This window comes from Corvus hawaiiensis, chromosome 3 (genome assembly GCF_020740725.1).
Source record: "Corvus hawaiiensis isolate bCorHaw1 chromosome 3, bCorHaw1.pri.cur, whole genome shotgun sequence".
Taxonomy (NCBI): domain Eukaryota; kingdom Metazoa; phylum Chordata; class Aves; order Passeriformes; family Corvidae; genus Corvus; species Corvus hawaiiensis.
In genome coordinates, this window is record NC_063215.1 from 21,204,870 (window position 1) to 21,216,280 (window position 11,411).

Sequence of the window (11,411 nt, forward strand, 5' to 3'; positions counted from 1 at the left end):
TGGCACAACTTAAGACTGCACTAATTAGCACTCATGGACTGTGCTGATTTTGTCTAGGGTAGTGATAATTCTATTCACAGTAGCTGGTATGGGGCTGTGCTTTGGGTTTGTGCTGGAAACAGTGCAGATAATACTGGGATGGTTTCACTGTTGATGAGCAGTGCTTTCACAGTGTCAAGGTATTTTCTGCTCCTGATCCCAGCCTACCGGAGCAGGGCTGGGATTGCAGAAGGAATTGGAAGGGGACACAGCCAGGAAAGCTGACCCCAGCTGACCCAAGGGATACCCCACACCATATGGTGTCTTTCTCAGCATATATGAAGCTGGGAGAACAAGGAGGAAAAGGAGGATATTTGGAATGATGACGTTTGTCTTCCCAAGTCACCATTTGGTGTGATAGAGCCCTGCTTTCCTGGGTATCACTGAGCACCTGCCTGCTCATGGGAAGTGCGGAATTAATTCCTTGTTTTCCTTTGCTTCTGGGTGCAGTTTTTGCTTTACCCATTGAACTGTCTTTATCTCAATCCAGGAGTTATCTCGGTTCTATCTTTCTGACTTTCTCCCATCCCATTGATGGGGGGCTGAGCAAGCAGCTATGTGGGGCTTTGTTGCCAGCTGGGGTTAAAACATGACAGACACATGACAGTAATTATTTTCTCTCCATACTTCTTTTGCAGGTAATCATCTGCAGACAAACATACCTATAACAAAAACAAATTCTGTCTTAAAATTCTGCAAACCACTCCAAGCTGTATGCCAAGTATGAAGGCTAAAACTCTGGGACATTTTGGAACAAGTAGCTTTTCTGTTCACAAGATGCTAATATACTTGGCAGTGCAATGACCTGAATATTTCTGTTGATATTGACCAGACCCTCACCACTGTCATATGTAAACTGTTCTCACTGGAGTCAGAGGAAACTGTCAGTAAACCCTTGTTATAAAAAGCCCTAGCCAAGTGTAGAACTGTTCACAGTAAGATGATAATCCATCGAGCTTGAAAAGTCCATGGAACGGCCATCATTTGCACTTTCTGCAGAATACCAACATGAAGGGTGGACTTTCAAAGCAATAAGCAGAGAGGATCACTTATGTGTTCCCCATTTTGTGGATTAAAAAAAAAGAAAAAAAATGGCAGCTGGATGGATATGTTGACAAGCTGCAGTCTTGCCCACATATAGATGAGATCCCTTACCCCTGTTCAGTGCAGTCTCCATGCTCAGTCAGAGAGGAAATATTGAGATGTTTTGCTGTACCCTGAACGTACCTCTGGCCACACTCAGACTTCCACTGCGTATATAAATCAAATACAGCCACATACTGGACTGTACAAGCAAAAGTATAGTCAGCGGTCAAGGGAAGTGGTTATTCTCCTGTTCTCAGCACTTATGTGGCTGCATCTGGAACACTGTGGTTTCACTTTTGGCACCCAGCACAACAGAACAAATCAGAGCAAGGCCAGCAGCTGATTACTGCAGTGTTTAAAGATCTGGAGCAGGTGATATAAAAAGAGATGCTGAAGGAACTGCATTTGTTTAGCATTAAGAAGAGAAGGCTGCAGGAGCACCTAGGAACAGTCTAGCATTTCTGAAAGGGAGTTAATAGAGAAGATGGAGCAAGACTCCTCTCAGAGTGGCACAGTGAAAGGACAAGAGAGGATACAAGTTGCAAGAAGGGAAATCCTATCAAACATGAGGAAAAAAATCCACAGTGGGGGTTAATTGAACAGAGTGCCAGATAAACTGCGTAATGTCCATCCTTGGAGACACTCAGAATTCAGCTAAACACAGTCTTGAACAAACCCCACCTGCCTTCAGAGATAGCTCTGCTTTGAGCAGAAGTCTGAACTAGATAACCTTCAAACATCCCTTCCGAACTGTTCTTCCATGATTCTCTGATTTTAAGCATTCACCATGAAAATGGGCACAGGTCTAGCCGTCCTTTATTTACTCGCAAGGCAACTGCTACGGTACAGGATGAATGTCAATGCACAGAGCAAAACTTCAGAGATAAGACCCTTATTACCGCAGGCCTGGTTCCTACGGTATATCACCATGTCCCGCAGCCATAGGGAGGAGGAGGAGAGAACATCCAGCAGGCAGGAATTGTGCAGCAAGATTGATTTATTTAATTATTTTACAAACTCTTTTATAGACTTTTTTCTTCATAGTCTAATTGGACAAAGGATCAGCCACCCCCTGGGGTGATTGGCTAAAATCCTAAAACATCCATTGTCAAAATATTTTTCCACTATACCATAAACAAGACTTTTCAAGGCTGCAGGTGTTTGGGTTGTTTACATACCCTGCTACCTCTTCTGTGAGAGAGAAAACTCTCTCACGGACTTAGAAAATAGCAAGAAAATCCTTGCTAGCAGCATTTTTGTATCTACAGACCCTTCACGTGACTCAAGAAAAAAGAGTTAGGCTTTGATAGATACTAAAACTTGGTCATAATTATAACCTAATGTTAACTGATCTACATGAAAAATTTCAAAAGTAAAAGCAGAAGCCCTTAAAATTAACTAGCACAAGACTGAAGAAAAAGAAACCAACAAGCTTTGCAGAATACTCAGGTTTCACAGGCAGAGAAATTTACAGGCAGACAGCAGCAAGAGATGGGGTCATTCCCTAAGGGAAGGTGAGCTGGGGCCTGAGGGTGACTGCTCATCCAGCAGTGCCTTCACTACCCAGGGCACAGCCCCACAGCACCTGTGCTGCAGATCTGGTAACACACAAGGGCAGCCCCTGGCATAGTGAGGACATGAATCAGGTCCTTGGTCCACCCAGGGACCCTCAGGAGATTAAGGACAGAGACAGTACTGGAGACAAAGCTATAGCAAAGGTCCAGGATCCATTCAGGAGGCAGGACCAGAGACATGGATGGGCACAAGCCCATTCACAGCACAGCTGGGGCCGGGACTGAATGCCCAGACCTGAACTGAAACGAAGTCCCCAGCACAACAATAGGGTTGGAGGCTCCAGGTAAGTCTGGTCAGGGCCAATAAAGTGCTCTCAGAACCCTGCCAAATCCAGGGTTTAAAGGTATATCTCATCTAAAGCTGTAATTATCAAACCATGTTAAGAAAAAAAGAGTTTGGTGAGTCTGAAGACCATTTTCCACAATGTGGCAGAAGATGAAATATATTTTATCAACAGAAAAATAATAACAAAGTGTGATCCCATTAAATAAACTTCCCTATTGCTTAGCAATAAATCAAGCCATTACATCCAATTTTGACAAGATTCCTAAATTCTTTACTATCATGCCTGCTACTTTTATAGTGATATCTCACAGCTTAGACCTATTCACTATAGTATTAGAAACTGATTGACATCTTGACTTCTTTTTCTCCATTCCAGCTTGTGCATTGTGGTCACACTTCAAGAGAAATTGAAAATGCTATCTGGGCCAGATTCATTTCAATGAAGTACACGTAAAATAAATTTGACCAGCTGTCACAGATTTCTCAACTTATTTTAGAATAACTTCAACAATGTTAAATTAGCTTCCCCAGAAATTGGAAATGCTCCATCAATCTCTGCATTTAATACCAGTAGATTAAATGCTGAGCACCAACTCTGCCAATGATTGGAATGTGATTCTTACTGTATCTCCTACACATATCTTAGCAGCACCATTCTTAGAGGTAGGAAGTTCCTCCTGCCCTTCATACTGCTTATAGATTTTCATAATAATCTGGTACCTGAACATGATCTTACAACATGGAAAACACCTTCACGTTTTATTGACATCCCTGAAAACTGTGCATACTATGAATTTTCATTAAACAACTCCAAACGCCTATCTTTAGAGATTTCCTATATATTATGAAATCAGTGATAGTTGTGTCCTCTCCAGATGCCCTGAAAAAAATGAAGATTTTTTAGTTTGAGTCTATGCACAATTCTTGCTGTGAAAATAAAGCAATGCTTCTCACAGTGAGTTAAAGTTATCAGTGGGAAGGGTGAGCATATGGGAAACGAGCTAAGAACTGCTTGAAGTCTCTGCTGGCAATTTAGGAATAGGTTTTATATAATTTTCTTTCAGCAAAACACAAAAACTGAACCAAGCCTTCTATATTTTAGCAAATAGGAAAATTAGTGTGTCATTTCCTAGCTGTTTAGAGCTCCACTCTCCTGATTACTGTTGTTGTTGTTTTTAGTGCCCCACAGAGCTGTATGGCATACAACCACTTTTCATCTTGAGGGTAGATATAGTATTGATCAGGGGAGGGGAGAAGTTTGTATTCACAGTGCATTTCAGTGATCCTGATGAGCTTCTTCAGGTCCCACTGGGTCGAGTCCCCGCCTGTCACAACTGCACAAGACCAGCCATCATCTGTCTGAGCTATTTTGATTTCATGTCAAGCAGTAGTGTGTTGATAACTTTCCAACTCTGCTATGGAGCTCAGCAGTCAGCTAAAACTGTGCCAGAAGTCCTCTCTCCACTGGGAACACTGGTGCTGCTTTCCTTTCTGGGCTTTCAATCCATAAACATGAAAGTCATTCACTAAAAGAAAGTTTGCAGCAGTGCAATTAAAATTCAGCTTTTAATTGTTAAGTTTCTTATCAACTTAAATCAACATCTCTTGTACAAAGTACTTTTTCACTCATGCTTCCTTCAGGCCTTTTTCTCAGTGCAGCTTGTTGTCATCATTCTGTGGTGCTGGTGTGCTGGAATCCTGATACCTTACATTTATTTGGAAGAGAGCTTGGAGCTTCCTAAGCAAATGGCCAGCACGCAGTGAATGACTCATCCTTCACTCTAACCTCCTAGAATTCAACAATTTCCCCCTCAAAGGGACACTTGCCCTTCTCCATGGGGATAGCTGCCTTTCCTCTCTCCAGCTGCTTTCCCCTGCAGCCAAAGGTTGGAACTATTCTCCATTTTCATTTCCTGCGAAAGAAATGGTGTTACCTCAATGCCCACATCACCCAGCCTTCGGAGTTTCTCTACAGGCTCCTTAGCAATGACAACATCAAATTTAAGTGGCTGCCAGCACTATAAAAAGCTCTGCAGATCTTATCCCATTGGAGAATCTTGTGCTTTCAGCACCAGGGAGTGTCTGGAAAGAACAAGTGAAGTTTACAAAAATGAAGCAAGTGCATTGTTATTCCTACTAGTCTCAGAGTCACAGGAACTACAAAAGACTTTCATTTCCTGTTTGAGCACTGTACAACAGAGCAGGAACTGGATTATTCCTGGTAGACATCTCTCTAATCTGTTCTCAAAGTTCTTCAAAGACAGAGATGCCATGACCTTCCCTAGGCAGCTTTTCCATCCCTTTACTACTTGTCTAACCTGAATTTTCTGATGTAATTTCAGTCCTTGCATCCCACGGCATACATATGAGACAAAGAGAACAAATTAATTCCTTGATCTTCACTGAAGACCTTTACTTATTTGAAGTTTGACACTGCTTTCCCTCTCTTTTTCTCCTGATAATCCTTTCTTCTTTCATCTAAATAACCCTTGTTTGTTCAGTCTTCATTTGTAGGAAATGTTATCCAGTCCTCTGGTCTTTTTTGTGGATGTCTCCCTGAATTTCTCCTTTTCTTCTCCCATGAACTGGAAGCCTCTGCTTCTGCAGAACCTTCATCAAGGCATCTTAGTAAAGACTAAAGATTACTTCTTATGTCTTTCAAGCTATATTTCTCTTCATCTGGTCATCTTCATCTAAATGAGGTGTATTAAGCATGTACGTATCATCTGTGTGTAAAAGAAGTAGTGGAATAATCAGTTGCTTCCATTGGTTTTCTTTTATTAGATCTTTCTTAGCCTCAGGTTTGTCTAGCATTCCATAATTTGAATTACGAAAGAAAAACACAAAGTAAAGCCCTGGACAAATTCCAGTAAAGATGATAAAGGGCTACAAACTGTAGCCCTCAATAGTGATGCAATTGTCATGGCTCTTTTACAGCCAATACTGAGGAAATAGTGAGAGGTCTGAGTTTAAAAAACACATCTGTAACTGAATTTTTGGTTAAAAAATGTATGGAACTAGAGTTTAAAAGGTGGTTGTTCTCTTCTGTCTATGTGAGAACTACATGTAGGTGATTCTGCTGGGAAAGTACTAAATCATAGAATCACAGAATGGGTTGGGTTGGAAGGGACCATAAAGATGCTCTAGTTTCAATGCCTCTGCCAGGAGCAGTGACCTTCCACTAAACCGTGTGGCTCAAAGCCCCATCCAGCCTGGCCTTGAACGTCCCTCACCTTCCAGGACTAGGGCATCCACAGCTTCTCTGGGCAACCTGTTTCAGTGCCTTACCACCCTCACAATAAAGAATTTCTTACTAAAACTGAATCTAAACCTTCACTCTCAGTTTGAAGCCATTCCCCCTTGTCCTATAACTACAGGCCCTTGTAAAAGTCCCTCTCCAGCTTTCTTTGTAGCCTGCCCTTTAAGTACTGGAAGACTTCTCTAAATGTCTCCCTGGAGCCTTCCCTTCTCCAGGCTGAACAGCCCTAACTCTGGCCTATCTTCATAGGAGAGGTGCTCCAGTCCTCTGATCATCTTTGTGGTCAGAGATGATCCTTTGGATTTGCTCCTGCAGGTCCATGTCCTTCTTCTATTGGGTGCTCCAGAGCTGGATGGAACACTCCAGGTTAGGACCCAGGAAAGAGGAGTAGAGGGGGAGAATCACCTCCCTCAACTGCGGCCACAATCTTTACAACTCCAAATGAAATATTGTGGAATCCATACCTGGCTTAGGCCCCTTATTCCAGTTCATAACAAAGGGAGTTACCTGAACACATCACTCCTGTGTGACTAGAAACATAAACCCTTACGATCTGGTAGACCGAAAGAAATATTGCTAATGGGACTAAATAACTGACAGTCATGACAGAAATTTTGGCAGCAGTCGAATACAATTTGCAAAATGAATGCTTCAAAAAGGCATGCCCTCTATTATTTTTTGCCAATTTTTTAATTAAAAGAGTGAGTCATACTTCATGTAAATGTGCTTCCCAATTTTACTGACTCCCTGGATTTAGGGAGCAGAACAAAGAAGCATGATCCATGAAAAGTTCACAAACTTTCACACTCTAGTTTAAGGCCCATGGGCTAGACCTGTTAAAAGAGGCTGGAAGCTAAATATTTGGTAGCAGGTTCTGACAATGGGAATCCATATTTTGAATTTTCAATCTCTATGCAGAGAGGTAAACATTTAAAAAGCGTATTTAAAATCAAATACACTTTCCTATAGCCCGTCGGTAGGACTCCATAAGGGTATATCTTTACAAAAGTATCCCTTTTTCTGGAGCTGGATCCTTGATTGGGGGCTACAAGGATATAGTACCAGGGATCCACAGCACTGTCTCCTAAGCACAAGCATAAATATTTTCCAAATACTACACAGGAGCCACTCTTTTCATTCCAAACAAGGTCAAAGTAAGAATGGTCCAGAAAGCAGGAAACCTGAATTAATTTCCTCTCTGAGGGAGTGCTGTAGGAAGGAGGCTGTGATACCTACTATTCCTTGTTGAAGTTGAGCCATTATTTAGCAAAGAGGACACTGAGGAAATTGCAGAATTAAAAACTAAGACACTGGAAGCACAGCTCACTCATGTTTACATACATGACTAGGCAGAGACATAAGCAGGAATATATGCAATGCATACCAGTCATAAGGTAATATTTCTTGCAATGTATACAGCCTACTTACTGACTGAAGTACTAAGGTCTTAAAAGCTCCTCAGAGTCCAAATTTCAAGAGAGAAAGCAGAGTTCACTCAGTAATGTTCCTACACGCAGTAGAGAACCAGCACTAGCATCAAGGACTAAAATCCAGGACCCACACTAACCTATTCCCAGTGCCTTAACCACTGGATAAAGAATGTGTCCATGATTATATGGCTAAGAAATCAATTTCTGACTCCAGGGACAAAGATACTCTCCATGGTCAAAAAATTTAAGAATTTTTTTCATTGGTTTCACTTAGATGCATTAACTTAACGCAGGTTGAGCCTACGTTTCCCAAGACAAACAATCCTAAAAGTTAATTCAAGAGATCTCCATGTTATATTGACACTTCATCAAAGGTGGACGACATCAATTTCGTATGCTGGAGTCATGATGTATATAGCTACATTAGCTTTCTACTCTTCTGTGGTCCTTGCAGCTAATTGTCATCCACATATGTTATTAATGAAAGCATTCAACATACCAAACCTTAAACAGAATTGTGGAACTTCAATGTGGGCCTAAAGCTGAGCATTGGGGAAAGTCCCATATTCTGCTATACAGGAAAAAGGAACTGCCCTGTGAATGTCATGAGTGAAAGGTGCCCTTGAAAGAAACCTCTGAGTGCCCTTTGCAGAGGGCATCTCTTTCACTGATCTACTGATGTGGTTTTTTTCCTGGAATATTGAAGTTTGATGATCATTTGATGATATTGTATCTGTTGCTCAGTGTTAAAAAATCAATACTGAACATACTTTTTTGTAGAATGGTAAGAAGATATTTGGTTTCTCTTAAATTATTTCAACAGGAATGAATAATATGATATACATCTGTCTGCCCCAACATGCTTTAAAGAAAAATATTCTGTCAGCTAAAAATAACATCTCCATTACAGTATTGTTTTCCATTTTAGTTTAAATTTCTTGTCTTAATTTTTTTTTTTTTTTTTTTTAGATTTTATGGTTGACAACAAAATTATAATCTAAAGAGCAACAACCAGAAATATCAGTTACAACTTCAGTAAGTGTCTAAAATACAAAAATTGTGAGAGAAGAGTACAGGTTAGAGTAATAAAAATTGCTTACAGGAAAGAATATTCATTGTTAAAGAACTGTATCAAAGAATTAAGAATTTTGAACTTGCTTCTGTTACTATCTGGATGTGGATTTAAGCAAGTCACTCTATGTTTTCTAGTTACATTTCACTGGTGAAACAGAAATAATAGTATTTCCTTACTTTATAGGCATATTAATAAGGATATGCATGTTGATAAAAAGCTACTATGACATTGAGTGATGTCACAAATTCTCCAATTAATTAAAAGAGAATTTGCATTCTTTTTCTCTTTTCAACTAATGTTTAATAGCTCAGTTGTCAGCAACAGAATATTTGTCAAGTGAGATAACAACCTAGGAACCAGAGACTTAGAAAAACAGCCTAAACCCCATGTTCTGTTTCTGCATTCACACACTCAATACTTCACAGAAGCTTGGCCAAGAAAAAGTGACTGATACGAACAAATGGAGAACTGGTTTAGTGAAGTTCTTTCCTGCCTCTGAGGAAAGCATTACCTTTTCTGAACACTGAATTTGCAGGAAGCACTGACCTGACATGGAATTTATTTGCCTGAGTTAACTTGACAACTGGCAGGCAGTTGAGGGATGTTTTGCTTCCCCCAGCGCCTGAGCTGCTGCATATGAGTCAAGTGTAACTGAGCTCTACTTGTCAAAGGCTGTAACAGAACAAGTTGCAGCCCAGGAAGATGACATGTATAGCCACCAATAAGAATCTGAAAAAAGTAACTCCGTTGCTGCATCACTAAGGGACACTTATCATCTGGAACTCAGTGACAGCCTTTGGAAACACAAAATACAGAGCATAAAGGTAAAGATGAATGATGGTGCAAAGATGCCTTTATCCTTTGCTAGGTCTGAACTACTGTAATGAATGAAGCTCTTAACATTCATCAGAGCATCCAAAAGATGATGAAACTAATTGCACAGCCTTCAATAGACATGATAACATGTACACTGTGTACATGTACAGCTGTGTACATTGTAAGAATGAGACTTTTATTCCAGAAATAGCCTATTCCTCTCCCCTCTGCTCTAACCTGGCTGCCACCAGGTAGAAAGTTCTGCATTGTGCATTACTTCACAGAATGACAGAATTCTTACAGTTGGATGGGACCTCTGAAGTTCGTCCAGTCCAATGCCCCTGCCAAGCAGGGTCACCTAGAGCAGGTTCCACAGGAACACTCCAGGTGGGTTTGGAATGTCTCCAGAGAGGAAGTCTCCACAACCTCCCTGGGCAGCAGTTCCAGAGCTCTGACCCCCTCATGTTGAGGTGAAACTTCTTGTGTTTTACTTTATGGCCATTGCTCTTCATCCTGTCTCTGGGCACCACTGAAAAAGTTTGGCACCATCCTCTTGACTCCCAGGTTTGAGGTATTTATATGGATTAATGGGATCCCCTTTGTCTTTTCCCCACTTTGTCTTTTCCCCACTTTTTCCTCTTTCCTTAAAATTGTTTGAAAAAAAGGTAGGAGGTATTGATCAGGACCAGGTTTTCAGTTCCTGAATTTTTGTACAGGCACAGTCAGAAGGAGTCCTTCTCTTGGATTTATGATTTTAGAATTTAAAATTTTGGAAATTAAATGAATGATGTTTAGTGGTTTGATGGGTAGTGGTGTAAAGTTTGGTTGATAACCTGCTTCACAACTAGATAAAATCTTCATATGGTGTGAATTTACTTCTCATTTTCATCTACCCCTTTCACATGTAAAAAACCCTAAGCAAACAAGCAAAATATGGGAATTGTCACTAATAATGTAAGACTTGCACTATCCTGTGTTCAGATGTCTCAGAACTAGGTAAAAAAAATGCAGGTCTTAATCCTCTCACAGATATGCTAACAGAATCAAAAATTTATGTTAATTTGAAATTTCATTTAAACGTCAAGAAAAATCTTCTGAGTTTATACAAGAAAACAGAGTGAAGACTATGAGAGTAGACATTGAAAATTTAAGACTGGTGATTGATATGTGTCATAGTCAATGTTATTTTGGTTATCCTACTTTTTTTCTACATTTGTTTTTAAGGTACAAGCTGATGGATTTTCACTGTGATTTCTATAAATCAAACTCACCAGAGACTTGGCTTCTGAATCATCACTTATTCTAAGAAATACTGCCTGATTTTTACTTTCCTCATATTTATTTGCAGTGATAAGAAGCCTTTAGCAAACAGGTGAGTCTTGCAATCTGCTCCAAGGGAAATCTCACCATGGTTGTGTCTAATCTCTTTTGGCTTCTCTGTTTGAAACAAATCACAGGGAGATTTAGAAAAAAATGCTCTGAAAATACTCTCCTACATGCTGACAGTTATAGTAAGCAATAGTTCAGCGCTGCCAACAGCACAAAGTAAACATGTCCCCGTGTTTTTGTGACATAACTGAGGCAAGAAAGAGAGTACAGGTTCTTTTAAAGGACATCTAGGATTTTTCTTAAATGGGAGAGTTCGGATGCATGATGATCAAGCCATACACTAAGCTAAAAATCAGGAGGAATCCTGTTTATCAGAGCTGTACAATAAAAATCCTGCAATAATCAAATTATTTTAGTGTTTGGAGTCCATGGAAAAGAGTGCTAGTCATAGCAAGTATTGCCAAGAGTAAGAAAAACAGTACCAACAGAGTGACATATCTGTTTCCACATCATGTGG